This window comes from Amphiprion ocellaris, chromosome 11 (assembly GCF_022539595.1).
Source record: "Amphiprion ocellaris isolate individual 3 ecotype Okinawa chromosome 11, ASM2253959v1, whole genome shotgun sequence".
Taxonomy (NCBI): domain Eukaryota; kingdom Metazoa; phylum Chordata; class Actinopteri; family Pomacentridae; genus Amphiprion; species Amphiprion ocellaris.
In genome coordinates, this window is record NC_072776.1 from 8588217 (window position 1) to 8604988 (window position 16772).

General features: G+C 38.0%; 1 long non-coding RNA gene across 1 annotated transcript; it reads left to right on the forward strand.

The window, feature by feature from the left end:
* The first annotated feature begins 9260 nt into the window (after positions 1–9260).
* Positions 9261–12834, forward strand: LOC129349982 (uncharacterized). The gene is made up of 3 exons (XR_008603163.1): positions 9261–9660; positions 10296–10454; positions 12344–12834. It is a non-coding gene; the product is annotated as an uncharacterized LOC129349982 (long non-coding RNA).
* Positions 12835–16772: the final 3938 nt, after the last annotated feature.

A 16772-nucleotide genomic window follows, 5' to 3' on the forward strand; every position in this document is an offset into this window, starting at 1 on the left:
GGGGAAACAAACTTGTGATCCACAGTCCAGTGGGTGAGACACAGCATCACCACTTTAAAAAGAAGTGAAATACACAACAGAGTATCTATGGAGGACACACTCTTCACTGTTGTTCACAGAGGGTCAAAACCACAGCTAAGTTCTGGGTATGACATCATCAGCTGACAACATTACAAACAAGAGATTTCCCTGATTAGTCAAGACTAAACCGAGTGTATTTGTTCATTATGTGCTTCTGTTCACTCCAGCATCAATGCTAATATCAATTTTTGCAAAACAAGAACTTTTCAAGTTATGAAACATGTTTGTTAGTCTGAGTTTCTCCCTCTGCATCTTCTTGTAATGGGGTTAAAAATAACTAAACACAAACAAACATTTTGATTGGTTACGTATGCTGCCTGCCTAATTATCTTTTATGCAGTGGTTTCTTTTCCTCCTTTTTTCGTATTTGTTTTTTTCAGAAGCCAGTGATTTACTGTTCATGAATATATGCAACAAGGGAAAGCAGCCAGTTCTGGAGGCCATAACTCATAGGCCAAAAGTTGGCCTTATTTACATTTTATTCAATACAAACCTGATTTCTCATTTTGTTTTAAGCCTGCTGTCTTCATGGGAATAAATGTGGCTGATAATAGTGCAGAACTTCACGGTGTACCAGAAGCCAGAAAGGAGCATCTATAGCTCTTCACACGTGTCTCTGCCCTCATTAGGACATTTGTAATTAAACAAAGTGTGTCTTTTATAGTTGTTGAATTCCTGAATTTGTGAAATTTCCAATAAATACGGTGATTAAACCGTTAATTTTGGCAGTTTGTGATACCAGTGTTTTTTACCAGTCGGATCATGGGACCACGTTGAAGCAGAAAGCGGTGTAGTTGAATCACTTAACTTTTTATTGCTGTTGTCTTGTGTGTATTCTGGTGGCACCACAGAGCGTCCAGTGTGGGAGTAACAGTAAAGACATTTTTCTGAGGTTAATGGATAAGCTTAAGGTCTCTCTCACCCAAATGTTATTTTTATGGTCGACTTTGGCAGGGAGCCTTTTGTTTCATTAGACTGCGTCTTTATCATTTATGCACTGATGGGAACACAAGGTTTTGGGGTTAGAGACACTTATTCTCTAAATGGTATTTCACTCATTCAGCCACAGGGCAAGGCTAATGGAATCTGCTGATCCCTACTGCTTTAAAATGGCTTCCGAACAGAAAGACAGCGGCCCAAATTCTGTTTGAGATTCTGTGCACAAATATTGCCAGAAGTGATGCATTAAATATTTTATATTCAAAATATTTGATGGCTATCAATAAACTTCATAACAGCTTTCATAGATCTATAAAAGTATCTTTCATTTTGTTTGCATTTTCATCTGCAATGAATTCTCAGTTTCCACAGGCTATGAAAGAGAACTGTGAATGTTTTACGTGTTTTATATTGATTGGGTGGGCTTATTTAATTCAATTGCTGCATATCCTTACTTGGAGGTGCAGTGAAAATCGTTTGAGAATCAATGGGCGGAAGCCAGCAAGACAAAAATAATTGACTGTTTTCAAACTCCTGCAGGCAGCAGAATAACTAACCAAAACAGCTCCCAGGGATGTCTGAAATTGGTTTTACAAATCCTTCAGCCACATATCCAAACCAGGAAAAATGGTAATATAGAAATCCATTTCAAACTCTACAGCGCATATGAAGTTTGTTTTATTTTTTTTATGTTTCGACGCTTACTCTGATATACAGTAGGATGCTAATAATCAGTAAGGTCTGCCTCAGCTAAAGGAGAGACAAGGTGTATATTTTTTATTTATTTTTCCATCTCGACTGGTTCGGGGTGTACGAACCAGATGCAGTGAGGTGGAGCTCTCCCCCACAGAGCTGTCTCCCTGGGTGCCTGGAGGTCCACTTCCAATCTATTTGCTGTAATTGCCGTCAGAGTGTACACCTTGGAGTCTTCTAATTCCCTCTTTTATTTCAGCCACCATGAGGGAGACCATCTGTCCTCCTGCCTGCACTTCCCCCACCCTTTGGCGTCGGGTCTCTCCCGAGCCTGCACGAAAATCACGAGCATGCACGCACACACGCACACAGATACAAACACAACACGCCAAGATTTTCGTCTGGGGCTTTGATACATCACACCTTCTTCCAGCCACCAATGGCTCTGACTGCAGCAGAGGACATGAGTGTGGCTTTATGAGGTGCCAGTGAGGATGACCACAGCGCTGTCACATAAAAGGCAAAACTTGTCAGGATCATGAAAGTAATGTGACAGAGTTTCCCATCTGCTGAATTTTTTGAATTCATTCACCTTTTTATAAATCTGAAGCACACTTACACACACACACACACACACTTCATTCTTGAGCACAAGCTGGCCTTCTTTGCCTTAAAGATTTAGGTTATATTATTGCTACCTGCTTCATGTGTCTCGTCCCTTGAGAACAGACTCAAGCTGCTGTTTGCAGTTAGCGCAGCCTTTTGTTTCCTCCTGAGGTGGTCACATTTTGTTTTAGGGGACTACAGCTTTGTTCCAGACCGCTGATGACAGGCAGAGCTTGGCCCCGGCGCCTTGGCAGGGCAGGTGCTGTGCAGGTGCACACCTTTACCTCAGCTTTCTATCTGGCTTTTGTCCACAGGTTCCCTCATCTCCTGGCCCTGAGTCTCACACCGCAAATCTTCAGGAAAAACACATTAATCTCAATATTACCCTCTGTTATTTCAATCAAAAGTCACTCAGATGCTCAGCTGCAAACATTGTTCTGCTTAAACAAACAAAAAGCAATAATAACGCAAAAGAAATGTGAGCAGTGGGTCCCCTGTACCGGATAATAAGTGACATTTTCTGTATCTATCTCACTGCATCCGTGCTCTCTCTCACTGCGTCTTTGTTTGTGGTTTTCTAGACTGCAGCCACAGTGTCTGGGGCGCGACTGATTTAAATACCATCCCATCTCATTAACATGCACAGATAGAGCTGCGAGGGCCAATTACATTCATCTTGTCATGTGGCTCGGCTTCCAAGTCGTTAATATTTTATGGCAACACGCTCCCCCAGCCGCAGCAGCAACACACCAGTGCTCTTACATTATTCCACAGCTCAGGACATGGGATCAGAAACATCCCCCTGAATACACACACTTCTAGGTCATGACAATATAAGCATGAAAAATGAGCAGAAGGGGGAAAGTGGTGGAAATCCACATATAGATATGCCACTTTTATGATAACTGATTATTATCAGACAGACAAACCAGAAAAAATAACCACACTGAAAGGATATGTAAATGCTTGGTTGATGTTATTACAACTGCATCTTCAGTAAAAAAAAAATGTCAAAATTTGAAGCTTTGAAAGACATGCTGTCATTATTAAAAGGGTTTTGGTGTTTTTGTGATAACTATTGCATGAGCCTGATAAAGACTAGTCTCAAAATAAAGGATTTTTGAAGAAATATGTTAATCAGCTACTTGGTGATAGATTTCTGTATCAGTCCAACAGCATAAGGGAATCTGGGTTTATATAGACACTTGACAACTAGGAGACTCATTCCACTGAGGAACATTGTGCGATTCTAACTCCAGAACACCAAGAAAAAGGACATCATGGTAAAGTTATTTTGTCAATAATTACCGATGCGATAAATTTCTTTTGGAAATAAGATGTCAGTTTTCGCAGAGTCACCTAGAACCCTGTTCGATCACATTCAAGACACAAGGGAACTTTCCTTAATGGAATCTTTGCCTTTCTGTTGCTGTTGTTTGCCTGTATGCTGCAGTATTCTTGTAAGCTGAGAGAATTCAATAAAACCCTTTGGTATTTACAATTACAAACCATGTCTTGTATGCACACATGCACGTGATAGAGTTAATTATGGATAACAATGATCATAAGTGCTCAGTGCTTGTTTGGTAGATCGCTTGGTGATGATATCATATACTGTGAAAACAAAACAACTCCTTACATGTCTGTTTTTTGGGAAAGAAGAAGAACAAGAAGAGCCCACACACTGTTTATTTGCAAAAGCTCATTTATTTGCATCGTTTGGTGCATCAGACATATGGTTTGTAACAGAGAAGGAATTTTAAATAGCAGGGGCTCTAAATCTGTAACAGATCACTTTCCCCAGCCATATGTATGAACACACTGCAAAAAAAAAAAAAAAAAAAATCTGTAAAGATTTTAACATTCCAGCAGCTGGATCATATCGCACTAGAAGTTAGATAAATAAAACACTCTCCGTAGTTGAAATCATAAACATACTCCAAAATTGTTTACAGTGACTATGACAAATGGCTCTCCCCTAATAAGTAGCGTTTAATGATAAAGTGACACTTTTTTGTTATCAATATTGGTAATCACAGCAGTGTTCACATTGTTACTTGATATCTATCATACTATTCATTTGTGCTATTGACACAACTAAAGCATTTATCGTCATCTCAGAGAAAAGTTGCTGTTATTCTCTATCTTTTTCTTGTTATCAGCAAATTCCAATACAGACAGTGTAACTGTCTCTCATAGTTAGTTAAATCCCTGTTCCGTTCTAATTTTGTTTATATTATTATTTATTGATGCGGAACTAATTATTGTTGATAGAGTGGTTCCGCACGTCATGTTTACGGACGGACGGCGAAACCGGAAGTGGAGACGGAGCGCGAAATGAATGAATGAAAACGGCAAACTTCAGTGTATAACGTGTACTGTACACAACTAAAAGGAAAGACGAAGAGAAGAGCAGTCTAATACGAGCCCCTCTTTAGTTACAAGCAGCCTACGAGGTATGTTACATTTATGTTCACATTGTTATTAAAATTAAAGACGTGTAAATGACATGCAAATAGCGCTCGTGTTGTTAGAACAATTAGCATGCTACGATAATGATATATGAACGTGCTATGTGTTACGTTAAATGTATAAGTTAAGACATCTACCGTGGGTTTGATGTGTTATTGATGCCTTACAAGTAGTCTGTAAACCTTTAATTGGTGTTTGAGATGTGAAAGGCGCGCTATGTGCTGCATAAGCTCTACATGCTATTAGATTAGCAATGGAAGCTTTCAGTATTAAGACAGAAAAACATGTGATTTAATGTTGTGTATTTATTTTTATTTATTTTTTGTCTTTAACCCAGTTGTCACGGGTTGGCCTGGAAGCAGAATAAACCCTGTCCTTTAATCAAGATCTCGTGACTCATGTTGTTACTGGAGGGAGCTACAGACAGCCTGTTTTTCTGACTTACTTTTTGACTAAAGCAGTAATCATACCAGAACTTTCTCAGACAGACACAAAATATGCATTTGTTGGGGTCTGTTTCTAGATGAGGATTAATATGCATGAAGCATGGTAAGAAATGTACATGCAATTTATGAGAAAAGTACACTACATCTTGTGCAATGATCATTTTATAATTTTTTGGACAATAACGGACCTCCAGGGCACAGAGTAATAAGCTATTTAAAGCTCTAGCCACAAATAGGGCTTTCTAGTAAGTTGATGTTGGATTGATTGGATTTACAATGTAAGGAAAACAATGAGGAACATATCAGAGGCTTTTGTTTACCCAAACTGTCTGCAGAAAAAGGGGATCTCTATGGGATGAGGATGAGGTGGAATTAAATAAATGACTGAATCAATAAGAACACTAAGAGAGGGTTTCAGCACCTTGTTAAACGCCTTCTTTGCAGAAATGACTCTGCTCTGAAGACTAATCACACCTCGACACATCTGCTTTCTCTCTCTCCTTCTTTAAAGCACATATAAGCAAACATTTTTGTAACAGTCGCTGCAGCATTTCAGTTATATGCTTGATGAGCTGAGCTAAATCCAAGTACAATAATCCAAGAAAAAAAATCTATGGCTTGGCTCCTGTAATTCCTTTAATGACTTCTCTAATGGAAGTGACCAGTCTTCAGAACGGTGGCTACAGTTTGTGCCTCTACTGTACAGAGCGGGGGGACGACCAGAGGAGACAAGCTCAACACATTTCTGACTGGTAGCAGCAGCCGACACCGACTCGCCTCCTGGCTCTGTGGCGATACGCACCAAGATTGATGTGTGTTCCTGACAATGGCCATTTATATAGAGAGATGCCGCTCGGCAATGTGAGGGGAAGAGTCACTTAGCAGAACAATTTCCTCACACAGCATGATCCTTTCGCTTCATCTTGCCAGCACAAATTATATTCAGAGAAACTGCCTTGCTTTCAAACTATACAGAGTTGTACCTTATTGTATCGCAGATCTAGTCTGACAACAAAATCAGGGAGAAAATATATCAATTCCTTTTCAGCTGATAAAAACTATGACAAAGAATAAATCACTGGGCATATAGACCAACATTATATACTGTGTGGCTGAGTCACAGCTCAATATATATCAATTTCTTAACTTGCTCTGATCTCGTCAACATCGCAGAGCAAAAGGCTGATATTTTAATTATTCTACTAAACATAAAATTAGAGCATTATTGCGTTTGAAATCTAGAGACAATGAGTTTTGTAAAATTCATCTTGTCATGTGCATGAAGGCATTTGATTAATTTCCGTGGGATCACGTGATGCCTGGAATATATTGACATTTGAGGTGAAATTACATTGTTTAGCAAAAATTGTGTCACTTCATGATGAATAATAGTTAATTCTGTAGCTGAATGGTGCAAATTAATATACATTCAGCAAAATATTATCAACTAAAATTGACTTTGTAATTATGTCATTTATATGACAACATAGATGAATGAAGTATATTCTTAACCAGATGCATTTAAAACGTCAATGTGTGTTGCATAAATCATAAAAAATAATATATATAATGCATTATTGTCATTGGATCTGTCTGTCAGTATGAAAATGGTTATTTAATTGCTCATGAAGTATTTTATTTGCAGAGGCAGTAGTGTTTTCCACTCTGTGACATCACTCTTTGAAACACACTCAAGTACAAATAAAAATATATAATAAAGAGTAATAACATCAAAATCTTCTGAACATTACTCATGGCTCTTATCTGTTGTGTCGTAGCAGGGCGTTCCTCATATCTCATTTCTCAAACAGCCAGAATTACTAAAGCGTGAGGTGAGAGCTGCTCCACATTTTGCATATCAACCATCTTCCTGCTGACAAATGTTAGCTTTAATAAAACCGCGTAACGTAGACGGGACCGGGAGGAAAGCCCACCAGGACAGGACTGGAGCTGAGACAATTTACCAGGAAATGAAAAAGTAGAATTGTCTGCGGGGAATATCAAAATCATCATAATCATTTGTCAAACTGTGATCTATATCTTTACAGCTCAGATTGTGTATCTGTTGCAGGCGCGACTCAGTGTTTCAGAACTTTGTAGATGCTGCTTTTTGTCTGCATATTTTCACACACAGCCTTGTGTTGATTAAGTGAGCCTTTGTGTAACCTGCTGCTGCACAGTTTGAATTAAAGATGGAAAAGCAACAATTAACATCTTATTTTTGTCTTTTTTTTATTATTTAGATCATTAATTATTCATCTCTGTTCTAAATTAACCAAAGGAAAAAGCAACATGCATGTAGCCATCTTAAAAAAGACTTTAATCATGATGAACACAACCAAATGTTTACTATAGTACTCAGCAGTGTTTATAATTTAATCAGGAACTGGGTGCAGCCTTGGCAGGCGTGGAGCACTTGGTATGAAGCAACTGACGTATATAAGAGCATGCTAGCAACTTTAATACGTGTGAAATTTTCACTTGTATGGATTTTAGTAGCTTGTCTGTGACTATAGCTCTATAAAAACCTTGGCGGGAAGTTACATTGCAGCAGTTTGTATCTTCAGAAGTAAACTTGTAGACATCTGGAGTGAGGATGCTTTTAATGCAGCTGTCTGGTTTGAACCAAGGTTGACAAACGCTGGATCGAAACCAGTGTTAAAATACAATATTTCCTCAATGCCACACTTCCTCTTCTTCTAGTGTTACATTTTGGGAACAAGACACTCTCTTTCCTGGAAGGATTTAGATAAAAAGACTGGTATCACCATCATCTCGATATGACAAACAGCATGCGTTTAGCTTTGCACATAAAACCATTTGTTATTTTTAGACTTAGACTCTTTTTTCTTAAAATGGTGCAAGATACTGCGTGACAGTTGATGAGCTTTAGATGTGCCATTAGGGAGATTTTGATTTTAGCCAGAGCTTGGCTAACTGGTTCTAAAGTTTCCAGTCTTTAAGTTAAGCTAAGATGAACAACTAGATGATTGAAGATTGATCAAGACCATCTGGAAAAAAAAGTAATACAATTTTAATACAGCTCTATAATGATACCAATTTTCATTTCAACATTACACACACACTTATCAGCCACAACATTTAAACCAGCGACCAGTGAAGTCTTGTTACAAAGGAACCTGTAATGAAGGGGGATATATCAGGAAGCAAGTGAACAGTCAGTTTTTTAAGTTGCCGTGTTGGAAGTAGAAAAAACGGACAAGTATATGGATATGAATGACTTTCACATGGGCCAAATTGTGATGTTCAGATGACTGGGTCGGAGTATTTCCAAAACAGGAGGTCATGTGAGGCTTTCCCAGTGTGTGTTTACTAAAAGTGGTTCAAGCAGAACAACTGCTGAACCAGTGACAGGGTGCCCAAGGCTTATTGCTGCGTATGGGGAGTAAGACTGACCTTATCAGGCTACCACGGTTACTGAAATACTGTAACTCTCATTGAATTACTATAACTCACATGAGATGGGAAAGAAGGAGATGAGTCAGTGATCTTTAGTCCACTTGTAGATTTATTGCAAATGCAAAGAGGATAACAACCAAACGGGTCTCTTGGTCAACTAAAACTGTCACAGAAACTTGCAAAAAATTCTTTACCCTGCCCAAGGAGCATCAAAGCCTTCCCAACATATGATTATCATCTGATTCTCTCCTCCTGTCATGAGCTGCATCACCACATTGTGTGTGATCATCATCCTCACTGGCTTTGTTTACATTAAAATCCCACATAATCTGTTTTGGTATCTTGTGATTTGAACCTTGTGGTCAGCAGAATGTCTCCTACCAAGCAAGACGGGATACAGATGACTCATAAACTATCCTTATTAAATTTTCTTTTGACACCTTACGTGCTGATCATCTGTTTCACGCAGAGGTGCCTCCAAGAGGGACCCAGGAGGGGCTGTTGCCACTGTTCCCTCAAAACTGCGCGCGTGCGCAATTGCGCACTGCTGACACGGTCTCCGCGCACAGAAAATCTGCGCTGCGCACAAAAAAAAATAAATCCAACCTAAATTGTAAATAAAATAAACACGTAACAATTCATTCTGTGCTATTTTTCAATGTGAGTCTGTGAGTGACCGGTGACTGGCTGCTGCAGCCAATGATGCGATTCACATACGTATTTACCATAGACTGTATATAATGGTATTTACGCAGCTAATCAACGTCCTGCGTCCTTATGTGTAGCTACCGTTGTTGTCATAGATATGAATGAGTAGATAGGACACGCCCCCTTTGAACTGCGTGCTACAGCGAGGCTAAGCTAGTGGGGGAAAAGTTTCAGTGCATTCAGTTGATGTAGACGGCGTGAAAACGGAAACAAGTATGCCGTCTCACTGTGCTGCATACAATTACACACTACGTCGTACGATTGAGACAAGGAAACTTGGAATTACTTTTCATAGGTAAGAATAGTTTTTGGCTCTTTTTTCATTATGAAATCTTGTTGAGAGCTTCCAGTCTATGAGAGCTAACTAGTTAGCCACTAGCAAAACACTAAGGCGAGCTAGCAGCTTGACAACCAAATACCAGACGATTAATAGTAGCTGTAGTATAGTTGTACAAGCAGTAGTAGTAATACTAAAAGTACAAACAGCAGTAGTAGTATAAACAGCTGTTAGAGTCGTAGAAGTAGTATCAGCATTTGTAATAATATTACAATTTGTAGTAGCAGTGCCAGTATCAGCAGCAGTTGTGTGTACTACCACTACTACTAGTAGAAGTTATATTGCTATTACTACCACCAATACTACCAATAGTTATAAATAGTTATAAAGCCTAACTCATGTATATCCAGATTACCATCTATGTTCTTCCTCCAAACCCATTTTATGATTGGGATTACAGGCAATTCTTTAGGACTGCTCTCAAATAATTGAAATGTTACTAAACAAGGTTATACTTATCAAATTAAATAGCTCTGGTCTCCAGTATATTGGCGAATTCGGTTCTTTGTACTTAATTTATTAGCATGATTTCTTTTTAATATGTTGTGTACAGACTTAATTACTTCTCTGTTTACTTTTCTTACTCCATGTAGGTTTCCCAGAGACTATGGGTTGAGGAGGAATTGGAAGTTTGTCGGCTTAGACCTGGTGTCATTCCTTCAGTGTTAAACTTCCCGGCTCATCTTGGAAGAGTACGTGCCAGAAAGACCACGACCAAGCAGCCTTGAGATCTTAGGCAGCGTCTCCCTGAGGTGGGTGTCGACGGTGTTCAAGGTCAGGTCTGTGGTAATCCCGTCAAAAAACAAAACAGAAAAAAATCTAGATTATAAATCAACATGTAACCAAAGCACTCTGTGTATAATGCCATAGTATAGGATGTAGTTCAGAAAATGTCAAAGTATAGTATGCTTTACTCAAGAATAACATAGTATGGCCTGTAGTTCATAGTACAGCATGTTGGCAAGAAAAAAAAACAAAACATAGATTATTATGTGGTTCAAAAAGCGCAAAATGATAGGATGTTGCCTAAAATTGTCATGTATGATATGTGGTTCAAAAAATGTCATAGTGCAGTATATTGTCAAAATAGTATGTAATTCAAGAAAACATCAGAGTATAATATGCCATCTAAAAAATGCCATAGAATAATAATTTCATCGCACAAGTAAAAGTATAGTAACTTTTAAAAATTCTTATATGTTGCTAAAAAAAACAAAAAAAACAAAAACAAAAAAAACGTCACAGTAATATGTCAATTAAAAAAGCCTATAGTATAGCGCAGGGGTCACTAACTGGCGGACCGCGGTCCGGATCCGGACCCAGATGCCGTCTTATACGGACCGGACCTGTAATCAGTAAACTGTAACGGGATTTTAAATTTGATCGGTCGCTTCTGTTTTACCGGCACAGCTTTCCCAGTGTTTACGGCATTAGTTATCAGCTCAGGAAACACACAGACCAATTAGGTACGAGTTCAGCCATCCCACATGACGCTACTCAGCCAATGAAGTCTCTGCATTGCAGCTGCTAAACATCACAGCTCTGCGTTCAGAAAACAGGTGAGAGGTGAGGCACAGACACAAAAGGAAAATGAATAAAGCGACACTGAGAGCGAAATAGCCCTGCACATGCTGTCCATGTTTGGATCAACATACAGCTGGAGGCACCTTTCTCAACTATGAACATAATCAAAACTGAATATCGTTCCAGACTGACCAATGAGCTCCAAATGCGTTTGAGAATGACCCTGACACCATACAGACCACAATTCAAAATACATAATTCAAAAAATACTGGCAGGGCAAACTGCAGCTCAGTTCTCCCATTAAGCAGCATGGATATAAGGGGAGTAACAAGACAGGGGAAAAAAATGTAAAAGTGTTCAATTGTTTACATTTTTTGAGATTTAGGTATTGTTAAAGATGTATATAAGCTGGTTCAGGTTGTTTAGTCATTACTTTTTCAAGTTCTGCACTTAATTTTAAGATGTAGTTATATCAAAAGTTATTTGTTAATAAATGTTGTCAAAATGTTTTTGAACCGTACTGAATTTATTTGATTTGATGGTCAGTTATTGATTACATGCACACGCTAATAAAACTTCGAGGTTACATCATCATATAATGCACTAATTGAAGTTAGACTTTATGATGTTCCGGACCTGTGTTTTAATGCATTTTCTCTGACTGGACCTCTTTCAATTTTAGTTGAATACCCCTGCTATAGCGTGTCGCCCAACAAACATCATAGTATAGCATGTCGCTCTAAAAACGTCACAGTATAGCCTTTAGTCCTTTAGTCTACAGCTGTCAGTAGGTGAGGAGCAACACAAAAACAGTCCAAACACTGGTTTCCAGAGGGTTAGACGAGAATTTATTTCAAAGAGTAAGTTTACAACAACACAACATGTGAGGGGGTTAAAAGCAAATGGGTGTTAGTAAAATAAAAATAAATCAACAGAACTAAAAGTGAACTTCATGTTGACATTGATGGGCATTCCAACCAGGAACAAAGTAAAAGATAATCAATACGAAAAAAAACTCTTCCTGTTCACCTCTTAAAACTCAAAAACACACCGCAGTAGCACCCTAAACTAAAACTACCAATGGGTTTCTTGTTTTCCTTTGTGAACAATTCAAAGGTCCCTCTCTATCTCCCCACACATCCACCAACCACTGGAACACATCTCCAAAGTTCTGCTGGGCCAGCTCAGCTTCCCCTCAGAAGAAGTGCCGCCACCTGCCAGATGAAGGAGCCTTTTGAGAGGCAGTTGGCATCGTGATTGGACTGTACTTTGGTCTGTTCCAATCCAGCTTCAGCTCCAGAGACGGCAGGCGGAACGAGTCAACGGAGGCCGGGTGGACAAAGACATGCAGCTGAGTACAATCCAGAAAACAACAGAGGAGTGCAGCGGCCCAGGACCAGAACAAGCAGAGTATGTCTCTTAGAAAACATCATAGTATAGCCTTTGGTATGAAAAAACGCCATCATATACATCGTATATTGTACAAATAACACGTCAAAGGAAAGAGACATACATTGTAGAATTGTAGTAATTGTGGGCTGACTGATTTACTGATTATCAGTATTTTATTTTTTACTGATTTACGGTAATAAATACATTTAAAAATGGTGCTACTTTGGCTCTGAACCTTTATCTACCTGTGGTCGCTCTGTCTTCTGGAGTGATTTGATTGGTTATACGTAACGAATAAAACTCCTTTAACTTAACATCTGTAAACAAAACAAAAACGTATCAACAAAGTTTTCTGTTAGAGTTTGTGTTCTTCTAAGTTTAACTCAAGATTTTAAATACTTTCATTTACTGCAAATGAATATCTACTCCAAATGTCTCACTAATAATCATTATCAGCCTTAAAAACCCACAAAACACCCCTCTATACTCGACCACACTTAGTACAGTCCGGTTCCCCCTTCTATAAATCTGCTTGGAATCTTCCACTTCCTGTTTGTCAAAGTGGCCTTCTACCTGGACAGGTTTTGTTGGAGCTCATGCAACAAACATTTTGGGTAACTGCACTTTAATATGGATGGATGACACTGAATTAGAGTCTGTTTTAATGAGACTGAGTTAAGATGTGTAGCTCTGTCATTAAATAGGAAATTATTTCTCAGAATTCACAGAGAAAAGTCTGAAATGTTTGCTAGGTTAGCGTCCCACATGTTCTTTGGCTCAGCTAAAGCTAACTCTCTCCAACTTCTGGATCTCTTGAGTTGCTTGTTGTTAAAATATCTTGCTAGAGGTGCTGAAGCTCAGAAAGTCTGAGATGTTTGTTCAAAATAAGCTCATTCTCAAGTCTTATCTGAACTGTCCTCTTTTGTTTGAACTTTCCCTAAACTTAGGAGTTAATGACAGAGCAGCACATCCAGACTCAGTCTCATTTATGTAGAGATTAAACTTCAGTGTCATTCATTGATGTTAAAGTGCAGTTTTTCAAATGTTTGTTGCACATGCTCCCGACCAAACCAGTCCAGGTGGAAGACGATGTGAAGAGAAAGCTCCAGAGAATGAATATCACACATTTACGTTGGAAATAAATGTCCTTTAATTAGACATTGTCATGCAAAAGTTGGATTTCCCTTTAATGATGTTCAAATCTTTGTTGAGTGTTTTGTTGATGTTGGTTTCTAAATGTTTTCTGACACTCGGCCCCAAAGATTAAAACCTATTACGGCTCACAAACTGCAACAATTCACACATTATCAACTATCTTTCTGACTAAACTAAGATAAAAAGTGAAAAACTGCCTGATTCCTGCATCATGAATGTAAATCTTTTTGGTTTTTATGACAGTAAACTGAATTTATTTGGGCTTGACATTTTATAAACCAAAACAAGAAATGAACTACTGGAGAAAACAACAGATTAATGGACAAAGAAAATGTGTTTTCCAACATATATGGCTGAATTCCTCCAACATTACAAGATACATACAGTTTTAATTCAATTTTATTTATATAACGCCAAATACAGGTCAAATTGTCTCAAGACACTTTATATTTTTTGTCATATTTAAAATATGACAAAGTAAGAAATTTAAACCTCTTGACTAATCCAATTTATTACTTGGTTAAGAGACTAATCGACAACTAAAATAACTTTCTCCACTAAAATTAATAAACATGAGGTCAAATAGAAGGAATAGTTTTAAATGCTGCAGTCCAACGATGACAAGAATAAAGTTTGCCAACAAAAACTAAATCTGCTCCATTAAAGTCCTAATAAATGATAATAAAGTATGATACTAAAGGTTTGTGGTGCTAAAAATGTCAAAGTAAAGATATCAAGTTGAACATCTGGATGGAGATTGATAAAAGTTGACCTTCCTTCATTTCTCTGGAGCCGACTCCATGGATTTTATGGATGGTGGTTGAAGACCTTCTCTTCTAGTGGTCTTTCTTCTAGTCGCTGTAAAAAGTCAGTCCATCCTGGCCGACTTCAACACCTCTTCATGACAACTTGTTCTGCCTCCGACCTGGTGGAAACTCCAGAAACTCGGGAAAACCCATGGAGACTCGAAGAACTCGTGGAGACTCGAAGAACTCGTCGGGCGGGGGAAGGTGTGGTGGGTGGTGGGGGGAGGTGGGGGAGTAGAGGGGGGAGGCCGCCACCCACCTCCCCACCTACTCTCCGCCCTGACTCCACCCAGACTCCACCTTGGCTCCACCCATGTGGTCACTTGGAAACTACGATGCCAAAGGGACGACGAAGTTATTTCTTTTTATCTGATCTGTAGCTCAGTGAGTTAAGGATTTGCCTATGGAGCTGCAGGTCGCTGGTTCAAGACCAGACACTTCTTAAATTTTCATCAAAATCCTGACAAAGACAAAGAAAGAAAACTGCCACTGGCGGGTCTTGAACCTGCGACCCTCCGCTTGGTAGTCTGTCTTCTTATCCCCCTGAGCTATTCGCTCAGATACTAATTCTTCTTTTTTTTGCGCATTTATCATCTATTTTTTGTCGTATTCGAGTTTTTTTTTAACTCGAGTCTCGACTCGACCGTTTTTCTCAGGAGGTTGGACTTCAGCCTTTGTGCTGGTGGGTTGAACCTTCAGTTCCAAGACTTTCCAAAGCCTCCACGCCTCCCGAGTCCTCAGGACCTGAGCTTTCACACAGTCTGAGGGCTGAAATTTTCTAAGTCCCACAGTAGTTCTCTGTTAGATTTAACTTTCAGGCAGTCCAAGGACTGATATCTTCTAAGTCCCTGAGTAGTTCTCTGTTAGTTTGAACCTTTCGACAGTCTGAGGGCTGAAGTTTTAAAGGTTTCTCAGTACTTCTCTGTTAGTTTGAACCTTTCGACAGTCTGAGGACTGAAATCTTAGAAGTTCTTGAGTAGTTCTCTGTTAGTTTGAACCTTTCGACAGTCTGAGGACTGAAATCTTAGAAGTTCTTGAGTACTTCTCTGTTAGTTTGAACCTTCAGACAGTCTGAGGACTGAAATTTTAAAAATTTCTCAGTACTTCTCTGTTAGTTTGAACTTTCTGGTTAACAGAAGCCTTAAAACTTGTGACCATGAGTCTTGATTTCACATTTAGACCATCAATCTGAGTTCTTCTCAGACCTTCACCTGTGGGTTTTTTAGAAATCCTCAACAAACTTTGGTTGTCTTCACTGAACAGTAAAGTTTGTGGAGATCAGAAGGTAACATTGGTTTGATAAATGCCTTCAACTACTAGTAGACTTTATCTGGAAAGCAGTTTTCTGAAATGAGTTCTTAGTAAATCTATCCACAATCAAATCAAGAACATAGAGGAAATGTTTGAAGATACAACTTGATGTTTTTGTTTCAGACTAGAAAACGCTTTAACACCTTTATCTGTTTTTGCTCTTTTTGATCGTTTTATTGTCTCTTCTGTTTAATTTGATCTTCTAAAGTCTAACTGGTGTCTTTTCAAATGTTTTATCTTTAGTTTGACTCTTCTTAAACGTTTAGTTTTGCTCTTTTCTCACCTTTTATTCTTTTCTAATGTCTGATTTGATTTCCAAATGTTTTGTCTTTTTAATGTTTAATTGGTTTTTCAAATGTTTTATCGGCTTTTTTTTTTACTTTCCCAATATTTAATGTTTCGATTAAATCTTTAAGGTTTTTCTTTTTAAATGTTTTACCACCTTTTAATGTTTAATTTTCTTTTTAAATGCTTCATTCTGCTTTTCTGTTTAATTCCTATTTGAAGTTTTATTGTCTTTAAGATGTAATTTTCTAATTAAACATTTAATTTTTTAATTAAATGTTTTGTGCTTTTTAAAGGTTTAATAATCGAATTAAATATTTTGCATTTTTTAAAATGTTTAACATTCTTCTTGTTTAATTGTATTTTTTAAATGTTTAATTATGGAAAATATTTTATCTGTAATTTTTAATATTTGTATTTTTAAAATTTTGTTTAATTTCATGATGACATATATTGTATCTTGTTGAATTATCTCATTCAATATTTTGTCTGTTTAATAGAGTTAAACATTAAATACAATTAAATGATATTGTTATATTATATTATTGTATTATTTTTTTCCCTTTGATTTAATTGCTTTTTGTTATGTAGTTTAT